Source organism: Papio anubis, chromosome 12 (assembly GCF_008728515.1).
Source record: "Papio anubis isolate 15944 chromosome 12, Panubis1.0, whole genome shotgun sequence".
Lineage (NCBI taxonomy): Eukaryota > Metazoa > Chordata > Mammalia > Primates > Cercopithecidae > Papio > Papio anubis.
Window position 1 is genome coordinate 48,344,674 of NC_044987.1, and position 23,751 is coordinate 48,368,424.

At 40.7% G+C, this 23,751-nt stretch overlaps 1 protein-coding gene across 10 annotated transcripts in view; it reads left to right on the forward strand.

The window, feature by feature from the left end:
• SYTL2 (synaptotagmin like 2) overlaps positions 1–23,751 on the forward strand; it is a 122,576-nt gene that overhangs the window by 15,813 nt on the left and 83,012 nt on the right. For 4 of the 10 annotated variants that reach the window (XR_002517147.2, XM_021926381.2, XM_021926382.2 and 1 more), the window contains exons 2-3: positions 10,319–10,409; positions 11,907–12,006. The exons of 5 other annotated variants lie outside the window; for them this stretch is intronic. The gene's annotated coding sequence lies outside the window, so the exon portion shown is untranslated. The remainder of the gene's footprint in view (positions 1–10,318; positions 10,410–11,906; positions 12,007–23,751) is intronic. One more of the 10 variants, XM_021926376.2, reaches the window with a different exon arrangement.

The window sequence follows — 23,751 nt, forward strand, 5'->3', positions numbered from 1 at the left end:
GTACTTGTAGAGGTGGTGCTGCTATTCAAGACTTCTATAGGAAAGCACATAATGTGTTGGAAAATGGTGACTCCATATACTAATTTACGGACTGGATCACATCGGAGCCAAATTATTCCAAAAATATAAATATGTCTTACCTTGAGTTAAGCATATTTACCACTTTTCAACAAAGGACCAGGTGTGTTTCTGGCAAAATGATTGAAGCTTGAATAAAAAAAAAATATATGTATATATTTAAGGCCCCTTTGTGTATCTCCAGAATTGAGTTTAAGATTCTAGGGATAGTTGACGCCTAACGCATGCTGAATTTGGTTAGTGCTTTGTAGAATTTCTTGTGCTTAGCATGCACTATTGTGGTTAGCAGCTGTTGAGTTTCTTAGGGGGAGGAGCAGAGAGGCTCAGACTGCAAAACTATCATCTATGGGAAATGGCAAGAAGCTAGGTGGCCCTTCTCCCTAAGCAGTCAGGATCAGACCCAGGTACACATAGATGTGTGTTTCTGTGTTTCTAGACCTTTGTTTATGTTTTCCTGATAGTTGTCTCCTTTATCCAGGCCAGAGGGAAAACGTGACATTACCTGGGTCCCTTGGGGAAAGCCACTGGGGAGATTAGCCTTGGTTACTAGAGGTGCCTCAATGTGAAGACAGTCACCTGCATCTCCACATGAACTATTAATGTGTGGCCAGGAGCCAAGGGTGTGGAGGAGACGTGGCTCTACCGGTCAGATTCTGCAGGGGACAGATGTGACCCTGCTGTGGAACTAAGCATAGGTATTTGCTTGGTGTGTGAGGAAGTGAGGAGTGAAGTGAGTGGATGTGGTTTTTTTTTTTTTTTTTCTTCTCTGGCATACTTTCCCCAACTCCACCCTCTGAGCAGCCAGGAACTAAAATCAAGTCTTGGGCTGACATTCAGTGCATAGGGAGTAAGTTGTACATTTTGAATTCCTGGGGGCCAGACATGGTGGCTTATGCCTATAATCTGAGCAGCTTCGGAGGCCAAGGTAGGAGGATTGCTTGAACCTAGGAGTTTGAGACCAGCCTGAGCAACATAGCAAGACCCCATCTCTACCAAAAAAAAAGAAAAAAATTAGCAGGGCATGTTGGTGCACACCTGTAGTCCCAGCTACTCAGGAGGCTGAGGTGGGAGGATCACTTGAGCCTAGGAGATGAAGGGTGCAGTGATCCATGATTGTGCTGCTGAACTCCAGCCTGGGCGGCAGAAACCCAGGAAACTCTTGGAGACATCCTACATTGGGCTTTTGGAATGTTAGACCTTCGAACTTGGACTCTTTCATGTGCCAATCCCCAAGCCCTTTCACTGTGTTAGTCAAGTCTCAGTCTAGTCGTTTGATAGATTCTGGTTTGATCTCTTTCCTTTGAGATCAAAGCACCAAAACTGATGAACTGTGTGTGGGAATGGTCAGGTCCTCGAGGGTATGTTTGTGTGCATCACTACCTGTAGATGCAGTGACCAAGGGTGTGAGCTTAGTTTAATACTTAAGTATGGTATGATTGATCTTTACAGAAAATCTCTTGCTATTCTCTTTGAACTATTATTAAACAGTGAACATTTGTTGATAAAAGGGGAAGCATGCTTTAGTGGGAAGAATATCAGATTTAGAGACAAGAGTTAATTTACTTGACAGATACTCACTGAGTGTTTTCTATGTTTGTGTGTCAAATTGTTTTAGGCTGAGGGTCCAGTGGGGAAAATAGACGTCTGTAATGACCACTCAGTGTGATGTTCATAGTCAGATGTGAGCACAGAGGAAGGAGGTGAGGTGGTAAGAGGGAAGGGAGATCAAGTGCCAAGGTAGGGCTTCCTGGAAGAGGTGGCATTTGAGAGGAGACCTGGGTGAATAGGAATTAGAAGGTCAAAAGGCTGGGAAATAGTATGGCGAGCACGGTTTCATGTTCAAGGCAAGGCTGGCAGGAGCTGAGGCCAGTGAAGTAGGCAGCGGACTGATCGTGAAGAGTGTTGTACATGTCATTAAGGAGATTGGACTTTTTAATGGACTTTTAGTCCCTTTTGTTGAGCTTTTCCTAACCCTGTTTCGAACTCTGAAATCCTAGCTATTCTTAAAACTGCAACTCTATGCTAATTCTTCCTGAAATCTTCCTGGTTCATCATGGCAGGAAGTTTTCTTTCCCTCCTTTAACTGGTTTAATGTTTGGCTTATACCTCTTTTATGCGCATCATCACATACCACTGTGTGTTATCATTCTCTTTGTCCTCATCTTCCCTTTTGTTACAAAAGTTCTTAGAGTGCTGGGACTAAAGGAACTTATTATTTCCTTAATGCCCAAAGCCCAGAGGCTGAGATAGTACAAGTGTATTAAATGAATGTATTTTAAAGTGCTAAGTTACGTTCACTGTCTTTTTAAGGTTTTCAGTACATTGATTGGCTGTAAGAATTTAGTGGTCAGTGGGCAGTTATCAATTATTTAGATATTTGGCTTTTTATTCTCATGAGTGCAGAAAAGAATTAACATAGTGGGTGTGAAACTGCCTATCCATAGAAAGGCCTGCTTGCAAGTTGACCTTTGGCTGACATTAAGGAACTTGGATTTCAGGAGGATTCCCACAAATCTAAATGATAGGAGTAGCTCACTGTGCCTAAACTGTTTGTGCAAGCAATATGGTTTATGCTGAGCACCTGCTTTTCTTCTGGGAGTCTGGAATTTGGGTACATGCCAGGGAAGGGGTGCCTACATGACTTGTCCCCTCTGGGCATTAAAAACTCTGGGCACTGAATCTCTAATGAACTGTCTGGTTGGTAACATTTCAGATGCATTGTCACAACTTGTGTGTCCAGTGTGACTCCTCTTGGAGAAGACCCATGGGAGCTCCCACCTGGTTTTATCCAGACTTCATCCCATGCACCTTTTTCCATTGTTGAGTTTGCTTTGTATCTTTTCACTGTAATAAGTCATAGCTGTGAATATGACTATATGTTGTCCTGTTGAGTTATCCTAGTGAATCATCAAACCTGGGACTGGACTTGGAGATCCCTTCAACACACCATGAAATGCCACATATGTGAAGCCAATTGTTTATTTTTGGTTTGTTTTTGGCTAAGACTCTGAAGATATTAAAGACTCTGAGAAGTTATTGATCTTTACATAAGAGAAGGGCCCATTTCTCAAGACTATGTATTTAGGCATGTGAAGAGGGTGCTTAAGAAAGTTTCACGGTTTTTTTGTCATTCCATAAACCAAATCAGATTTCACCTTTTAGAAATAAGTGTCAAGCTTTAACATTTTGAACTTTGAGAGTGTCAGAAGCTGTGATGATCCATTTGTTTGAAAATGAACAGGGAATGGGAGGGCTCACAAAAAAAAACTGAACTTGAGATCAGTGGGTATAGGCCAGTTGCAGTGGCTCATGCCTGTAATCCCAGCAGTTTGGGAAGCTGAGGCAGGTGGATCACTTGAGGTCAGGAGTTCAAAACCAGCCTGGCCAACATGGTGAAACCCTATCTCTATTGAAAATGAAAAAAAAAAAGCTGGCGTGGTGGTGTGCACCTGTAATCCCAGCTACTCGGGAGGCTGAGGCAGGAGAATCTCTTGAACCTGGGAGGTAAAGGTTGCAGTGAGCCGAGATTGTGCCATTGCACTCCAGCCTGGGTGACAGAGTGAGACTCCTTCTCAAGCAGCAGCAACAACAACAACAACAACAAAAACTTTCTGGTCTTGAGATCAGTGAGTATAGACTAAGGTGTGCTGTGAGATAGATGAGTGGCCAGGTGGGGTATGGCCAGCTGGGGAAGCTGCTTATAAACACAGACTTCTTAAGATTTTATTAGATCACATGTTTTCTTTTATCTTTTCTTTTCTTTCTTTATTTTTTTCTTTTTTCTTTTCTTTTCTTTTTGAAAGGAGTCTCATTCTGTCGCTCAGGCTGGAGTACAGTGGCGTGATCTCAGCTTACTGCAATGTCTGCCTTCTGGGTTCAAATGATTCTTGTGCCTCAGCTTCCCAAGTAACTGGGATTACAGATGCCTGCCACCATGCCTAGCTAATTTTTGTATTTTCAGTAAAGATGGGGTTTCACCATGTTGGCCAGGCTGGTCTCGAATTCCTGACCTCAAGTGATCCTCCCACCTCAGCCTCCCAAAGCACTGGGATTACAGGTGTGAGCCACTGCTCCTGGCCAAAAAAGACTGACATTTTCTAATATAACATTTGTATAGAACTTTACAGTTTTCAAAATGTTTTTACATATAATATCATTTAATGCTAAAATAATCCTATAAGCTAGGAAGTATTATTAGTTTCCACAGCTGATGAAACTATAATTCAGAAGAATTGAATAGCTTGCCCAGAGTAATATGGTCAGTTTGAGCTGCACACCTGTAAGTCCTGGCTCTTCAGCCTTGACCTCCTGGGCTTGAGCAATTCTCCTGCCTAAGGTTCTGAGTAGCTAGGACTATAGTTACATGCCCCTGCACCTGGATCATTTAAAAAATTTTTTTATAAAGATGAGGTATTGCTGTGTTGCCCAGGCTGCTCTTGAATGCCTGGGCTCAAGCAATCCTCCAGCCTTGGCCTCCTAAGGTGCTGGGATTGCAGGCATAAGCCCAAATTCCATCCTTTTAATTTTAAACCTAGACCCTGGGAAATATAAGAACTATAAAATCTCTCAGCTTCCTGATATATTTAAGTTCATTTTAAAGTATATATCAGTCAAGCCTCAGACCTGACAGATATTACTGAGTGAATGAAAAGAAGTTGAGGCAAATTGCGTACTTTCACTCTGTGCCATCCTGTGTATAGATTGTGGGGAGCGAAACGGTTGATCTTTTTTTTTTTTTTAGAAGGTGCATTTGGGATTTGGATAGAAAGAGACTAGAACAGAGGAGCTGAGAGGATGTGGGCTCCAGTTCCAAAGCTCATGGTGCTCTGCAGGAGAAAGTTGAAGTCTTCTTGATTGTCCTCTGTAAAATCTGGGGGACAAAGAGCTATTGGAGAAGGTTTGGTTGCATTTTTCATAATATCTCAGGTACTGTCAGAGTCCTGAAAATATCACTTATCAGAATTAGACTCTTAGAAAAATGAGGGGTAATACTTGCCTTGGATTCACTTTCATTATTTCTCTAAATCAGGGGAGGAGTTCTTCGGACATTTTTCCTGCCCCAAAATAAGAGGTGGTCAGAGCATATATCATGTTAAGTTTCTACAGTATGTCAGATATCAGCTAGGTGTTTAACATGAATTATCCTTTTAATTCTTACAAAGATCTTCAAAGGTATAAATTTGATGCCATATAACCTAGATAAGAAAAATTAGACTTGGGGAAGTTAAATATTTGCGCAGAGTCTCACAGCTTTTAAGTAGTAGCCCTGGAATTCAAGCTCAGGTCTGACTCCCAAGTCTGTGCTCTTTTTCTTCCCTGTGCTGCCTGAACACAATGATGCAACTTCATAAAATAATAATCATTAGGTCAGTTCTTATATAAGTGGTTAAATCTTACCTGAGCCTCGGTGAATGTTAAGGCTCTTCTATGAAGAAGTTTAAGCTTCTGGTGCCTACCCAGAGTTTTTACAGCAGGAGATTCCCCTGGCTTATGTGTATGCTCTGTGCTTGTGTGTTACCTTTCCTGAGTCCTGTGGGATTCCCAGCACTATTTGCAGTTTGTTAGATGTGAGGGAAGGGGAGTGGTGGCCTGCTCTGTCAGTTTGCTTATTTCAGAGCCAGCTCACATAAAGTCATCCTTTCTTGTAGATATTTGGCAAAAACTCATCTGGGAATAATCTGCTTTATCAAATTTAAAAAGTAGGTGAAAATTTTTATACTGTAGAAATATAAGGAAGAAAATAGAAATAGATGGTTTGGAGTGGCTTTTACTATTCTTGTTAGTTTCATCCTGGAAAATGTTTCCTATGTAACTTTTTCTTTTTTTAACATAAGCAGCACATTATAGTAAAAAAAAAAAAAACCCAAAAAACAAAAAAACAAAACAAAACAAAAACACAGCCTTGGGCTCTAGAGAATACAGTGAAAGTGCTGATCATAAGCAAATAAATTCAGCACCTGCTACACTACCTGGCACAGACTAGGGACACAATTAACATTTGTTAAATGAGTGCAACTCAGGCTACTGGGCCTAAGTATCTGGCCTCTTCTGCTGCCCAAATCACAGAGCAGCTGAGACCCCAGTTCACATTAGTGTGCTCTGGCTGAGAGGGTTCAGTTTGTTTTAGATCTGATGGTGAGCCTGGAGCCAGGCCATCATCATTTCAGAAAATAAAGCGCAAACATTATTCCTTGGGGCGATGTGACTTTATTTGGGAGGCTGAAAATAAATTTAACGGTGGTGGTGGTAATAATAACAGCTAATATTTATATTAGCTAATATAAGTATTACAGCTAATACAAGGTTCACTATGGACTCATGCCAGACTAAGTCCTTTATACATACAAGTGCATGTAATCCTTATAACACAATTTTAAGTAGATATTTTACCAGTGAGGAAGCTAAGTAACTTGCCCAAGGTCACACAGTAGGCAATAATTCTGAAATATAAATGTGGAGATCAAAGTACAGCCACTTAACTTCTCCTTAGTGATATTGTAAAGGAATGGGAACCTCGGCATTTTGAAAGACTATCTCTTTATAGTTTTTTCTTGGTTTTCTTTATTAGAAAAAAAATGAGGAATGGATCCACTTTCCATGAATTCCTGGAGCAATTCCTGGAAATTCTGCTTTTCTTTTACTTCTATATAAACCTCCAATAAAAACTTTTGTTTTCAGAAAGAAATACAAATTCAAATTCATGTTTGAGACTTACTTCCTGTACTTCCCCAGCCATATAATGATTTTTTTTTTCTTCCCTCAAATACCAGACAAATAGTAGAAATCAAGCCCAAGCAAGCAGAAAAGTCTTGATAAATGCAAGTTTCCTTACCAGGGGACAATTCATGGAGAGATGTGATGCCCATTTGAGAATCTGGATTCTTTTGAGTTTGATGATGTGAAAGTCTCTTTTGTGACCTTGAGAAAGTGGGAGGTTTTATTATTTGTTCTGTTGTCCTTTAAAATTTAAATCTGACTGGGCGTGGTGGCTCATGACTGTAATCCCAGCACTTTGGGAGGCCAAGGTATGAGGATCACTTGAGGCCTGAGGTTTGAAACACCCTGGAAACATAGGGAGAACCTGTCTCTAGAAAAAAAAAATTAAAAATTAGCTGGGTGTAGTGGCATGTGCCTCTAGTCTCAGCTACTTGGGAGGCTCAGGCAGGAGGATTGCTTAAACCCAGGAGTTTGAAGTTACAGCGAGCCATAACTGTGCTGTTGCACTTCAGCCTGGGTGACAGAAAGAGGCCTTGTCTCTAAAAAAAAAAAAAGAAAAGAAAAGAAAATGAAAAAAAAAATTTAAATCTGGCCAGACAAGGTGGCTTATGCCTGTAATCCTGGCACTTTGGGAGTCTGAGGCAGGAGAGTTGCTTGAGCCCAGGAGTTCAAGACCAAGCCGGGCAGCATAGTGAGACCCTGTCTCTATAAGAAAAAAAAAAAAAAAAAAACGGAATCTGCTCTTTTGAATCTTTGGAGGTTGGGGATTGAGGGATTGTGTGCTCTTTTCTCTAATGAATTGCATAACAACATTAAAGATGGCAAAACATTAACTTCTTATTTTGACTTAGTTTTCAGACCGCATAGTTATGTTTAATTAAATATTTTCTAGGGTTCATATCTGTATGAGGGAGGGTATGACTGAAAATGCAATTGCTTGCCAAATTACAGCTACAGAGTCTCCAACCTTTTTTGGGTAATAGGATTTTTCATTTGTGCAGAACTAAACAATGTGACAGCTGTGAGATTTTAACCATGGATATGCCTATTTCTTTGTCTGTTGGAACAATTTCCGTGTCAGAAAGTGTTGAGAGCATGCCCTTCATTTTTAAGGACAGGTTTATAAAATATTGGTTATGAAATATCTCAAATTAAATTTCATGGATGTTATCAGAATTTGAGGTGGCTGAAACTTTTCTCCATGTCTGCCTCTTTGATAAATGTTGTAATTCAAAGTCCCTGAACAGGAAAAAGAAAACTGTTCATCTTTAAAGCATAAAATATTATGATAACAGTTCTCAAATTATTTCCTGCCTTATAGGTGTATGTATTTTGAAATAAAGAAGACACCTGTGGTCCCGGCTGCTCGGGAGTCTGGGGCAGGAGAGTCGCTTGGGCTCTGGGGATGGAGGTTGCTGTGGGCGGAGGTTGCACCATTGCACTCCAGCTTGGGTGACAAAAGCAAGAGACTTCATCTCAAAAAAATAAATAAAATTAAAATAAATAAATACATACATAAATAAACTTAAAAAAAAAGAAACAAAGCTCTGAAACTAAGAATCTTAGGTGGAGGGTGGTATTTATTAATCATTTGCTTCTATGATTTCTTTTCTGGAATTATTTTTACTTACTGGTTTATTGTTTCCAAAGAGTACTTGTTTAAAGAAGAAAAAATAACTTTCTGCAACTTCAAAGTGACACATTTCATAGGAGCCCCATTCAGAGATGGTTTGCATTAAATGGGCTAGAAAGTTACTCTACAGGTTAAGAGAGAAATGAACATCATTGACTTAGAACATAGAAAGGTCAAGTGACATTTGGCTTGCAATTGTCTCCACTGCCCTGTCAGACAGTCTATTCTAAACTACCCCATTAGGGTGGGTTTGAGAGAACTCTATTGGTAGAGTCCCAGGTCACCCCTAATTTGAAGATCGCCCCCAACTAGAGGCTGGGTTGGTGTCATGGTTTCCCAAGTAAGTCATGTCCTCTTCAGTGATTCAGAGTCTAACCTCCTATAGAGCAACAGGCTTTCCCTGGAGCAGACTATACCCTTCATCTAACCATTTTTTTTGGTCTAATTTCCTGTGACTCTTACTGGGTACATCCCCAAATTTAGTACATAGTAATAATCTGTTCTATACAATTCATCAGTTATATACTTTGTGTAGGTTCAGTTTTCTCAGCTAGATCATCAGCACATCAAGGTTATTAATCCCTTTCTCTTGCAACTTTTATAATCCTATTGCAGCTGGTAGAATTCCCAGGAAATGAGATTGGGAGTTATGGGCCTTTCTCAGTTACAAGATGTTGAGAAAGCAAGCAGCTCTTTGCTGCATGTATTCCCTTCCTTATGGCTCCAGGTTTAGACATATGACTCCACATGAGTTATTCCAAACATCTCGCTAACCACATGACTCCATCTGGGCCATTGACTTATGTTAGAAGAGAGGGAGTCAAGTGGGCAGTCATAAGAGTCTTCAAGTACGTATTTGAAGAGCTATTGCAGGCACATTGGAAAACAGCTGTTTGCTGTGTTCACAATGGATAGTACAAAAGGGAACAGATGGCAGTTAGATGGTAAAAGCTTAGATGATAAGGAACTGGTTAACCTTTAGAACAGGAAAGATGTTTAGAGTTCATCATCCCAATGCTCATTATATGGATGAGATACTGAGGCAGAGGCTGGTTGAATGTTAAGTCCAAGCTCACAAAGCTAGTGAGTCACATAGCCAGGTATTGAATTGGTATCTTTGAACTTGCTGTTTGATGTTTTTCTGTAACTCTCTACTCCCAATCCTTAATCACTGCAAAGATTGTGGCTAGATGCTAAGGTGCTTTACCCAGCAAAGCTGAGTGAGGGCTCTTTCTTTGGGAATTTTGTGTTTTTTTTTTAAGTTAAAAGTCTAAATCGTTGTCTTTCTGGGAGGTACAAGTAAAGTAAGATATTTTTCTAGAGTTCACTGTGAGCCAGAATATTTACTAAGAGTTTTTTTTTTTTTTTTTTCTCTTGAGACAGACTCTCGCTCTGGTGCCCAGGCTAGAGTGCAGTGGTGTGATCTCGGCTCATTGTAACCTCCGTCTCCAGGGTTCAAGCAATTTTCCTGCCTCTGCCTCCCAAGTAGCTGGGATTACAGGTGTGCGCCACCAATCCTGGCTAATTTTTTTGTATTTTTAGTAGAAATGAGGTTTCACCGTGTTGGTCAGGCTGGTCTTAAACTCCTTACCCCAGGTGAGGAGTTTTGGGAGGTCTCAGCCTCCCAAAATGTTGGGATTACAGGCATGAGCCACCGCACCCAGCCTACTGAGAGTTCTTTTTTAGTGGAAGATACACATTTGTTCACATCAACATTTCTTATGCTGCACTTCATCTCTTCACATTAAAGTGGTTTCCAGGTCCTATGTTTATCTCTTCTGCTGTGGAATTGTGATCTGGGAGGAGCTGCCAGCAGCATAGGGCACATTGCAGTTATCCTGAACAGACAAGCAAGAATCTTCAAGTTTGTTCTTTATTTCTAACATGTAGAATCCGTGGAATCATGGGAAGCTACTGGGAGCCTGTCTTTGAAATACTGGTGAACCTGGAGTGGGAGAGAAAGCACAGTGCCTGGCACATTGTAGGTACTTAATAAATAATTGTTGAACAAATAAATTGTATTTCTCCCCACTTTTCTTATAATTATGGAGCTGGGGAACCTAAAGACAAATCCAGTCTAACTTTTATAGTTATGCTTTATATTATTCAGTAAAGCAAGCGAAGTCTAGAAATGTTAAGTGACTGTTAAAATTCATACAGCTAGTCAGGGGTTGTGCTTGGGCTAGGCTTAGGTTATTCTGTCTCTTGATATTATATTAGGTTGAACCAAATGAAATTGTCATTTCTTAGGTCAAAACAGTTGTATGCAGGTTGAACATCTCTAATCTGAAATCCAAAATGCTCCAAAACCAAAACATTTTGAGACTCTACAAGTGGAAAATTCCACACCTGGCATCTTCACTTTCTGATGATTCACTGTACACAAACTTTGTTCCATGTACAAAATTATTTAAAAATTATATAAAATTACCTTCAGGCCATGTGTATAAGGTGTATATGAAACAAATGAATCTGTGTTTGGTCTTGGGTCTCATCCCCAAAATATCTCATATATATGCAAATATTCCAAAATCTGAAAAAATCCAAAAATCCCAAACACCTCTGATCCCTAGCATTTTGGATAAAGGATACTCAACCTGTATTGGCAATTTAATAGTGGTTCAACCTAATCTGTTTTGAAGGATCTACACTGTATACATTCTTATTTCAATAATAGAAATCATAACTTTGGCCTTCTCTCTAAACCAAGCAAGCATATAATATTCCAGCTTAATGTAGAGATCCACATTTGTTTGGAATCAGTTGATCCTAAGTTTACATCCCTTGTTCTTTCTAAGCTGAAGTTTCCTCATCAATAAAATAGGAATAATAATATGTGCATCACTCATAAGATTGTTTAAAAGATTAAATGAGATGATTCTTTGAAGGGCTTAGTATAGTGCCTAGCACATAGGGCTTAGTATAGTACCTGGCAAATAGTAAGTACTTAATAAGTATATGCTATTGTTAATTGTATCAAAAAGGTAGAGAATACAACTGATAAGGGTTTAAAAATGTATAATTCGGCCAGAGGTGGTGGCTGACACATGTAATCCCAACACTTTGGGAGGCCAAGGCGAGAGGCTTGCTTGAACCCAGGAGTTCAAAACCAGCCTGGGCAACATAGTGAGACTCTGTCTTTACTCTATCTATCTATCTATCTATCTATCTATCTATCTATCTATCTATCAGCCAGGTGTGCTGGTGTATGCCTGTAGTCCCAGCTATTCAGGAGGCTGAGATGGGAGAATCACTTGAGCCCAGGAGGTCGAGGCTACGGTGAGCTAGGATTGTGTCTGGGCAACAGAGTGAGACCCTATCGCAAAATGATAAATAAATATATAAATAAATAAAATGTATTATTTTTCTGGAAAGCACATTCGTCTTTTTGAGATTTGCAAGATATGCCAAACCTTTGTTTTCTAACAGGGACATATCTTTATATTATCTCTATTTCATATTCTTCTGCTTGTTATAGGGAACATGTGTGGAATGATATTCTATTTTTGAGACCTTTGCTTTGACACATGTGCTGTGTGCCACACAAGATTATTACAATAGAAGTAAAGCAACCAAATGTGAGTATGCAGAATGAGACCATGAGCTCTATAAAGGGAGGGGACTGTCTGTGTGTTGGTCATGGATGATTCCTTCTCATTTTCAATGAGAGGCCAGGCACATAGTTAGGTTTCAAAATGTAGTTGACTGACAAATTGACTGGGTTAGCATAGTCTTTAAAAACTGGACCTTGGAACCATATCCCCTGTTTGTCCCTCCCTGCTTCATGGGTAAGCAAATATCTCCATTGCCTGGGCTCAAGAGACACCCATGTGTAAAGTATTTCTCAGAGAACTACTCGTGACCCAGTGACACATCAAGAGCAAATATATTTTCAGACAGCTGCACACTTGGAGGAAAAGTTACCACCCTTGGGTAAGAACAGACTAGGGCATTCCCAGCCCTGAGGAGGAAGTAGTAGATATTTCCTGAGAACAAGTAGCTTTCACAGCAGAGGAAATAAACAGAGGCCTCTTCTCCTTCCTTTCCATACCTCTAGCCCACCATTCTTAGAGGTCAATAGACTTTTCAGGTGTCTTCCTCTACTATCTAGGCTGCCTGTGGGTATGAATATACTAAATACCATAAAAATACACAAAAAAGGAAAAGAAAAGAAAAAAACAGAAAAAAGAAAGAAACCATCGGGGAGACCAAGTCCAAGACAAGTTGCTTTCCGCAGTGAGGTAGCAGGAGAGGACTTGCGGTACAGTCCTAACAGCTACCCACAAATGCCCTTGTCATCTTCCACTTGAATTTGTCTTTTCCCATTTACTTCATCCTCTATCTACGTTTACTTTGTCCACACTACTTTGCCATTGGAAATGTAAGCAAAGTTTGATCTTTAGAGGAAGATGCTACATAAATACAACACTGGTTATTTATTTATAAAAAAAACTGTAAACTTACTAAGAAATGGCTGCCATTTTGAGCTATGAGGTGAGCACTAGTTCCTTTAAATATCTATGGAAGGGTGAAAACATTTATTGAGCATTTAGTGAGGTTGACATTGAGCAAGGCCTTTTATGAATACCATGTCTCCTTCACATAGCAGCCTTGCAGAAATAAGTATTATCCCCCATTTTACCAATGAGAAATCTCAGGTTCAGAGAAATTAGCCGGCACAAGAACACACAAGAAATAATTAGTGCAGATCTCTAAACAAAGCTATATATGCACTTGCTACTACAGCAGGCTCAGATGGAGATGGTCTTTAACCTCTCCACAGGCCTGTGAGACAGGTGGGCACAGCTATTACTGACCTTTTGAAGTTGAGAAAATTGGAGCAAAAACATTGTGAATTTTCAGCTTATCTGGTTCTAGTATGATGAGAAAGTTCATCCATCCATTCATTCGCTTATCCATTTATTAAAAGCACTTTTATTCAGGCTCTTTCCTGGGTTGAGCGTTATGCTAGGCACTGAGAGGGTATCAAACAGGTATAAAACATGGGCTGTCATGGGTCTTATGACCTTTTATCCCAAATATGGAGGTAAGAGTCCTGAAATATTTGTTTTTAATGTAAGAGCAAAATTTAGATTATGTGAAAAACAACTGGTGCATTGGGAGTTTAAAGGAAGTTGGAGATGCCTCTATACTCCCCATAGAGAGCTCTGTGGAGGTGGTTAAATTTTATGTGTTGCTGCCCCCTCTCTCAACCTGCCATGCACACACTTGTACACACTCTCAAATTGGTAGTGCTGATGGTAGCAGAGGAGAGGTCACTTCAGAATGTTTTTAAATTAATCTTTTTGATTTGAGATAAATGTAGATTCACATGAGGCTGTAAGAAAAAGTGCAGAGATCCGTGTACCCTTTACCCAGTTTCCCCTATGGTAACATTTTATACAACTATAGTATAATATCACAACTCAGATATTGGCATGGATTTTTCCAGTTTTACATGTACTAATGTGTGTGTGTATGTGCACATGGGCCTGTGTGTATTCAGTTGTATACAATTTCATTACATATATACAATTTTATCACATGTATCCACCATCACTGGCCAGATACTGAGCAGTTACATCACCACAGATTCTTTCCATTTGTTCTTTGATAATCACACCCATCTCCCTTCTGCCTCCACAGCCCCCATCCCTAACCCCTATCAACCACTAATCTGTTCTTCATTTCTATAATTTTGCCATTTCGAGAGTGTCATATAAACAGAACCATGCAGTAGTGGCCTTTCGGGATTGGCCTTTTTACATTCAGCACAATTGCCTTGAGATTCATTCAAGTTGTGTCTATCAAGAGTTTTTCCTTGTTATTGCTTAATAGTATCCCATGGTATGGATGTACCAGATTTTGTTTAACCATTCACCTGTTGAAGAGCACTGGGGTTATTTCTAATTTTTGGCTATTACAAATAAAGCTGCAGTGAACAGGACTTTTTTAAACATAGTATTATGTAACGTAATCAGGTCTAACCTTAGGCAGAGCGTGAAGTGGAAGTCACTGTTATTCCTTCCTTGGGAATATTTTATTCTTTAGTTTAGCATGCATTCAACAGGTATTTTTTGAGCTAGACATTGTGCTACTTACATTCTACTGAGAAATAGATAAGTGAAAATCTGTTGGCTCTCAGGCTTCATACATCTTAATATGTAGCTTCTTTGGAGAAAAACAGTCAGTCCAGGCCATGAGCCTCATTTAAGCTCCTGTGGACTCTGATTGACCTCGAGAGTTAAAACTTGGGGGGTATACCCTCTTTAATTCTCGTGAACCAATTCATGTTTTCTGTAAGATTTCATGATGATTCAAATTCTCATTAAAAATCTTAAAAATTAGTGCTTTGAATTATTTTAGAAACAGAAATGGAAGAAGTTTCTGCAACAATTGTTTTAAGATCTGTTTTTCTTTTTATAAAACTGTTAGACAAAGATTTTTACTTTTAGGAATGTAGTAGACACTTTCTGAATAATAGGTAAGGGAAAAGGCAAAATTCCACTTTTCCTTCTGTTTTCTATACCTGAAGGAGGTTCATTTCCGGCTGTCCTGGGACCAGCTGTGTTGCTTGCTTGAGCTCATCCTGAAACTCTGTCCTATCCACGTTGGTATTTAGTTAATGTCTTTTCATTTTAGTTTTGTTTAGAATTACAAAAACCTTTATCCTCAGGTGAAAGACTGAATTCCACAGAAGGGACCTCATTGGTGTTTTGCCTTCCAGCTCTTAACTGGGCACTCAAGTCCTTTTCACTCTGCGACCATACATGGTTGTGGTTTCCATGTGGAATGGGTGTGGTGTTTCTCTTGGCTCAAATTGCCCTTTTGTCACCTCCCACTTCCCCCTCTCTACCTTGAAGCCTCTTCTGATTGGTTTAATGAGAAATAATACCCAAATAAGAAGATACCGCATTAAATACATGGAAGTGTTGATGTGTTGCTGCAGGCAGCCACAGGCTGTGGTATGAGTAACTAGTGATTCCAAGGATGATAGAAATCAGTTTATATATCTCAATGATAGGAACATTTTTTTTAACCCCTTACAAGCTCTGTGGAATTGTGGAAATAAATTGAAGACCAAGATTCAAGATGATGTATTTTTTGTATAATTCTTTGCGTGTGTGTGAATGTTAAAGGCTGGCAATTTCCTATGCTTCTAATGTGCATAAATTTAATAAAACGAACATGTAATAAAGTTAAGCCCCATGATGATATCATTTATTTCCCTTGTATCTCAGCCTAAATAGTAGTGGCATTTGAAAGCCATTATTTTAGAGAATAATATAATTATGGACCCTGAATTTGAAGTAAAGCATTTCAGCCTTACTGTTCTCCTTGATCTCCTTCTTCTTGTTTTTCTTCTTCTCTTCTATCTAAGATGGAAGGAAAAAAACCAGTAAGGCAGAGAATATCGTATCTTTAGATGGGGTTTTTTTTCTTCACATCTCTGTTATTTTACTTATTAATTTTTGCAAGACATTAATGAGGTTTACCATACTCTTTTTTTTTTTTTTTCCCTATTTTGGTGGCTTTGGTTTCCTAATGGGAGAATATAGCAGAAGGAATTTGAGGCATTCGTGGTTCATAGCCCAGAAAGCTCTATTTTCAAACCATTGCATTGCACCATTTCTGTCATTAAATATTGCAAAGCATAGTCTCAAGTTAACTGAATTAACTAAATGTCTTTCCTGGGGAAATGCTGCTTTTCTCCTCTGTCCGGGTCTTGACAAAGGTGAGGGTTCTGCCCGGTTTAAGAAAGATGAATTTCCAGTTACCTTGTGGAGGTTGATTTTAGCACCCTGTACTGGGTCATACTAGGAAGCCTGCCGTGGGCACATGACACGTGGTTGTTGTGGCCGAATAATGCCCGTCAGATAGCTAAAGGCCTCCTCTCCCTGGGCTGCCTGGGGAAGTCCAGTCTAAGGAAATCTGTGGCCAGAATCTGAGCTGGAGATCAGAAAATGAGCCAGGCCAGAGAGTGTGCAGGGACCAGAGAGAAAGGAGCAAGAAAAGCCAAGGACTTAAAAATGTAGAACCCAAGCCACCTGGAGAATGACTCTGTGCTTTGCAACACTTCTGTCCAAGAAGGCACTTCTGTCCAAGAAGGAAGCCTAGAGCATGGACACTGGAGTTGGACAATCTGGCTGGAGTTGTGCTGCCATTACTAGCAGTTAACTGAGTAACAAGCAGTTACTTGCCCTCTCTAAACCTGTTTTCTTATCTGTAGAATGCTTACTTCATGTTGTTGTGAGGAATTAATGAGTTAATATATGTAAGGTACTTAAAACAGTGCCTAGAATATTCTTACTGCTATGTAAGACTTTGATAGTCTTATTGTTATTATTAACTAATATTAATTATTTTCGCCTAGTTTGCTATATACCATCAAGAACAAGGGTGTTAAGATATATGAAGAACCAGAGTTCTATATATAAAAATCAAAGTGTTTGATATGGTTTGGCTATGTCCCCACCCAAATATCATCTTGAATTGGAGTTCCCGTAATCCCCACCTGTTGTGGGAGGGACTTGGTGGATGGTAATTGAATCATGGGGATGGTTACCTCTATGCTGCTGTTCTAGTGATTGTGAGTGAGTTCTCACGAGATCTGATGACTATATAAGGGGCTTTTCTCCCTTTTGCTTGGCACTTCTCCTTGCTGCCACCATGTAAAGAAGGACGTGTTTGCTTCCCCTTCTGTCATGATTGTAAGATTCCTGAGGCCTCCCCAGCCACATGGAACTGTGAGTCCATTAAACCTCTTTCCTTTATAAACTACCAAGTCTCAGGTATGTTTTTATTAGCAGCGTAAGAATGGACTAATACAATGATTTGGTACTGGGAGTGGGGTGCTGCTGTAAACATATCCAAAAATATGGAAGCGGCTTTGGAACTGTGTAACAGAAAGAGGTTGGAACAGTTTGAAGGGCTCAGCAGAAGACAGGAAAATGTGAGAAAGTTTGGAACTTCCTAGAGACTTGTTGAATGGTTTTGACCAAAATGCTGATAGTGATATGGAGAATAAAGTCCAGATTGAGGTGGTCTCTGATGGAGATGAAGAACTTGTTGGAAACTGGAGCAAAGATGACTCTCGTTATGCTTTGGCAAAGAGACTGGTGGCATTTTACCCCTGTCTTAGATATTCGAACTAGAGGGAGATAACTTGAGAGAGATGATTAGGATATCTGTAAGAAGAAATTTCTAAGGAGCAAAGTGTTCAAGATGTGACTTAGATGCTGTTAAAAGCATTCCATTTTATGTATTCACAAAGATATGGTTTGGAATTGGAGCTTACATTTAAAAAAGAAGCAGAGCATAAAAGTTTGGAGAATTTGCAGCCTGATTATGTGATAGAAAAGAAAAACCTATTTTCTGGAGAGAAATTCAAGCTGGCTGCAGAAATTTGCATAAGTAATGAGGAGCCAAATGTTAATCAGCAAGACAATGGGGAAAACGTCTCCAGGGCATGTCAGAGTCCTTCACAGCAGCCCCCCCACCATCACAGGTCTGGAGGCCTAGGAGGGAAAAATGGTTTCCAGGGCTGGGTCCAGGGCCCCCCTGCTGTGTGCAGCCTCTGGGACTTATTGGTGCCCTGTGTCCCAGCCACTCCAACCATGGCTTAAAGGGTCCAAGATACAGCTCCCCAAGCCTTGGCAGCTTCCACATAGTTTTGAGCCTGCCAGTGCAAAGAAGTCAAGAATTGAGGTTTGGGAACCTCCCCTTAGATTTCAGAGGATGTATGGAAATGCCAGAAGTTTTCTGCAGTGGTGGGACCCTCATGGAGAGCCTCTGCTAGGGCAGTGCAGAAGGGAAATATGGTGTTGGAGACCCCACACCCAGTCCCCCCTGGGGCACTGCCTAGTGGAGCTGTGAGAAGAGGGCTACTATCCTCCAGATACCAGAATGGTAGATCCACCAATAGCTTGCAATGTGTGCCTGGAAAAGCTGCAGACACTCAATGCCAGCCTGCGAAAGCAGTTGGAAGGGGGCTGTATCCTGCAAAGCCACAGGGGTGGAGTTGCCCAAGGCCATGGGAGCCAACCTCTTGCATCAGCATGACCTAGATATGAGACATGGAGATCTCAAAGGAGTTAATTTTGGAGCTTTAAGATCTGACTGCCCTACTGGATTTTGGACTTGCATGGGACCTGTTGCCCTTCATTTTGGCCAACTTCTCCCATTTAGAATGGGTGTATTTACCCAATGCCTGTACCCACATTGCATCCAGGAAGTAATTACCTTGCTTTTGATTTTGCAGGCTCATAAGTGGAAGGGACTTGGCTTGTCTCAGATGAGACTTTGAACTGTCAGCTTTTGAGTTAATGCTGAAATGAGTTAAGAATTTGTGGGACTATTGGGAGGGCATGACTGGTTTTGAAATGTGAGGACATGAGATTTGGGAGGGTCCAGGGCAGAATGATATGGTTTGGCTGTGTCCCCACCCTAATCTCATCTTGAATAGTAGTTCTCATAATCACCATGTGCTGTGGGAGGGACTTGGTGGGAGGTAATTGAATCATGGGGGTGGTTACCCCCATGCCGCTGTTCTAGTGACAGTGAGTCAGTTCTCACAAGATCTGATGGTTTTGTAAGGGACTTTTCCCCCTTTTGCTTAGCACTTCTCCTTGCTGCTACCATGTGAAGAAGGACATGTTTGCTTCCCCTTCTGTCATGATTGTAAGTTTCCTGAGGCCTCCCCAGTCATGCTGAACTTTGAGTCAATTAAACCTCTTTCCTTTATAAATCACCTGGTCTCAGGTATGTCTTCATTAGCAGCATTGGAATGGACTACTGCAGTGTTTTTCCTATTCTCTACTCGCCACAGCACAGAACACTTCTGTACCCCAGATGTGCAGGGATTTTCCCCGCACATACCAAGTAAGCAATCAGTTCTGCAGCAAACGCCAGCTGGGTACCCTCTAATTCAATTCAATTCTGACATTGCCTACCTGAAGATAGCATCAGATTTCACAGGCTGAGGACCCAGTCCCACCAGACTGCTCCTAATTCAGATGCCAATCGCAAGTAATAGGTTGTCACCTATATTTCTGATTGATTGACTGGCTGTAAATTGGGTTTCTCACTACTCCATTTTTTGGGTTTGACTAATTAACTAGAATGTTACAGAACTCAGAGAAAAACTTTACTTATATTTACCAGTTTATTATAAAGGATATTACAAAGGATATGGATAGAAAAAATGTATAGGGCAAAGTATGGGAGAAGGGGGTATGGAGCTTCTATGTGTTCAGCTAACAAGAAGCTCTTCAAACCCAATCCCTTTGGGATTTTATGGCCGCTTCATTACATAAGCATGACTGATTAAACCAATGGCCATTGGTCATTAGCTTAATCACCAATGTGATTAATCACTTAATGTGTTGGCGGGGACCTCTCTTCTCCCCAGAGATTGGGGCTTTGGACTGAAAAGTTTAATCATGCTTTGGTCTTTACTGTGACCAGCCCCCATTCTGAAGCTACCTAGTGGCTGTCAGCCACCAGTTATCACCTTAGCATACAAAAGACACTCTTATCACTCCAGAGATTCCAAGGGTTTTAGGAGCTATGTAGCAGGAAAAGAGAACAAAGATATTTCACAGTATCACAGAGAGACATTTAATTTGGTGGAAAATTATCCTACTCTTTAGATGAGCATAAGCACTATTGAAAGAATGACTGTTGCTTGCCTGACTACAGACTTTGGGATGGTTTTACTCTGGGCTTTGAAATGAAATGAGAGGTATAGGGCCATAGTTCATTGTAGACAAATTCTGCTGTGGCTGAAATGTCTTGTTTCACCAGTGTGAGTCACAGCATTTTATTGCCAGAAGGAGTCTATGTGAGAGATCATCCTTTTTAGTTCCCTCACTTTGCAGATGAGGAGATAGAAGCTTCAGAAGTTTAAGTGACTTGCCCAGCATCACATAACAAGAGAGAGACTGAGCTAGGAGCAAAGTTGACCTTGCCTAATCCCTGGACAGTGTTCTTTCTCTAATACACACCAGTTTTCTACAATCATGGCCCCTCTCTGCAGTGAGATGTACCTAACAAGTCTTCTCACACAGTATGTCCTTAGGAAGTATTTATTGACTGATCTTTGTTGATTAAAAATGTATAAAATGACTGTTTTTCTTCTTCTGAAATTGAAGGTATGGATAAGATTGTTTTACCTAAATATTTTCAGTTTTCCATGTTAGTGTGACCTTTTTTAAGTCCTACTTCTGCTAGGAAAAAAAAAAAAAAACACTTTATGAGTTTTATCTATTCCATATGTTTATAGTTTTTGAAACGAACATTTGAAATTCCATTATGTCAGTTTACACATAGTAACTTATTTTTTTTTTTTGAGACGGAGTCTCACTCTGTCACCCAGACTGGAGTGCAGTGGCCGGATCTCAGCTCACTGCAAGCTCCGCCTCCCGGGTTCCCGCCATTCTCCTGCCTCAGCCTCCCGAGTAGCTGGGACTACAGGCGCCCGCCACCTTGCCCGGCTAGTTTTTTGTATTTTTTAGTAGAGACGGGGTTTCACCATGTTAGCCAGGATGGTCTCGATCCCCTGACCTCGTGATCCGCCCGTCTCGGCCTCCCAAAGTGCTGGGATTACAGGCTTGAGCCACTGCGCCCGGCCATACACATAGTAACTTATATCTATGATATATCCATATATACACATATCTGTAAACAACATAGTAATTAAGAGCACATATGGAGATGAAATTTTCTGCTCTGAATCCAGTTCCTCTTTTGTGAAATAGGAATGATAATGACACTTTCTTTACAGTGTTGGACTGAGGATTTGGGGAGATAGCCCGTTTAAGTGTTCCAGCCTCGTGGCTCTTCATAGAAATAATAGCAATAGCAATAACTTCGCATGTAATCCTGCTGTCCCCCTCCCAATAAACAACCACATCTGAACCAAAATAGCCTTGTTAGAACATTCTTCTATGGAGGAAGGATGCCTGATTTTACTACCTGGGGACGAGGATCCTGGTTTCATAATCACTTAGCAACCACCGAGCCTAACTTTCTATGTAATAATAGGGCAGGAAGTTTTCAGGATTTCATAAATTGGTTGCAAATGACTGAGAACTAAATGTATAGTAGTGTTTATGTATATAGATGTATATGTTATATAATATAGTATAGTACACTACAGAATATATAGATTCTATATTTTGTTTTTATTTTTTTCATGTATTTGTTTCTTGAGATAAGGTCTGGCTCTATCACTCAGGCTGGAGTGCAGTGGGGCAATCTCCACTCACCGCAACCTCTGCCTCCCAGTCTCAAGCCATTCTCCCACCTCAGCCTCCCAAGTAGCTGGGACTACTTGGCATGCACCATTACACCTGGCTAATTTTTGTATTTTCTGTAGAGATAGGGTTTTGCCACGTGGCCCAGGCTGGTCTCAAACTTGTGAGCTCAAGTGATCCCCCCGACTCAGCCTCCCAAAGTGTTGGGATTACAGGTGTGAGCCTCTGCATGCCCAGCCTTATTTTAAATAGATAGTGCGTGCATGTGTCTATGCTGTTCCTCTTCACTAAACTTAGACATTATTAGGCACTTGCTCAAGGATAAGTCTTCAAGACTTCAGTGTTGCATGTCTATAGGCCTTGCTGCCTTTTGTTGAGTTGCTCAAGATGCCGGAATGGCTGAAAAGATGCTAGAACTGGTTCTGCTGTCTAACTTGGGAGCTCTGCTTCTCTTTGATCACTGCATTCACTCTGCAGTTAGTACTGGGTACTGATGTGATGGAAGAGAAGGTTTAAATTCTCTTTGGTAGAAAGTCATTTTCAGCTTGAAGTCCAAACTCCAAAATCACTCCTGGTTAACACTATCAAATAGTCCTGGCCTCTACCCCATCCCCACTGCTTGCTAATTGCTTTGTGGGCTGAGGGGATGGGGTAAGGGTGAGGGAGGATTGTTTAATCTTATCATAACCTATATTGTGTGAATTATACCTGCAAATTTCATCTCAGAACCCTTAGTGAAATTGTTTTAAGTGTTACTTAATGAAAATAAATTGGAATCTGCAGGGTGACTAAAGTCTCACTAGTAAGAAGTAAGACCGGCTGGGCGTGGTCCTGTAATCCCAGCACTTCGGGAGGCTGAGCTGGGCAGATCACCTGAGGTCAGGTGTTTGAGACCAGCCTGGCCAATGTGGTGAAACCCCATCTTCACTAAAAATACAAAAATTAGCCGGCATGGTGGTGGACACCTGTAGTCCCAGCTACTCGGGAGCCTGAGGCAGGAGAATCACTTAAGTCAGGAGTCGGAGGTTGCAGTGAGCCGAGATTACGCCACTGCGCTCCAGCATGGGCAATAAGAGCAAAACTCAGTCTCAAAAAAAAAAGAAGACCTGTAATCCTGCTAAGTGAAACCTTAGGATTCCTTTGATTTAAGTTTTACTCTTCCTGTGTCTGAAGCCTCCTCTGTGAAGGACCTCTACCTGATTCCAGAGTCCCAATTCCTGTGTTTTGGTAATTTTTTTCTTTTTCTTTTTTGGCAGAGGGAGGGGGAGTGTGCTTAAATCCCATTCTCTTAGTGTACAGAGCCTGGGCCTGTTTTATAATCCCTTCTATAATTTTGATGCTCTATGTTCACCTTGAAATCTTTCCCAGCCATTCCCCTCCTCTCTCTTCGTGCCTCAGAAACAGGTTCAGGATGCTCATTAATTACATTGTTGTGTGTTAGTGGCAATGAATGCAGTCTGGGAAGGTAGGCTTGCTGTACAGTCATGTGATTAGTCACACCTGCAGAGAGGAATATCTTGACTAAAAGGCCCATTAGCTCAGATACTTTTGGTAATGGTCAAGAGTGCCAAGATTAGTTGTTTTCACCTTCACTCATGGTACAGATCACATGTCCTTAACCTCTTCCTGATACTTACTGTTACTGCCAAGGGAAAAGTAGGGCTTGGGGCCACCCATTTCTGCTACTGAGAAAAATATGCAGAGCATACACATGCTAATTACTGAGGTGACTAAAGAGTGTCCACTTCTTCAATGAAAGGCAAGGCTCTTTTGTGTATGTATGAAAATAGATGTCCTTTTGTTTTTTGGTACTCCACCCTCTCCAAAGCTGTACTATGCTGTCTTCTGCATTGAATTCAGTGAGTTGGTGTGGGACTTGTCTAAATCTTTCCACCTGTGCAAAGCTCAGGTTAAGTCTTACCTCACCCTGGTTTTTGCCCTGATCTCTTCACTACCCCTCTAACCACACAGCTGACACTTAAATACACCCCATTGTCTTAGTCCATTTTGTGTTGCTGTAAAGAAATACCTGAGGCTGGGTAATTTATTTTTTAAAAAAGGTTTGTG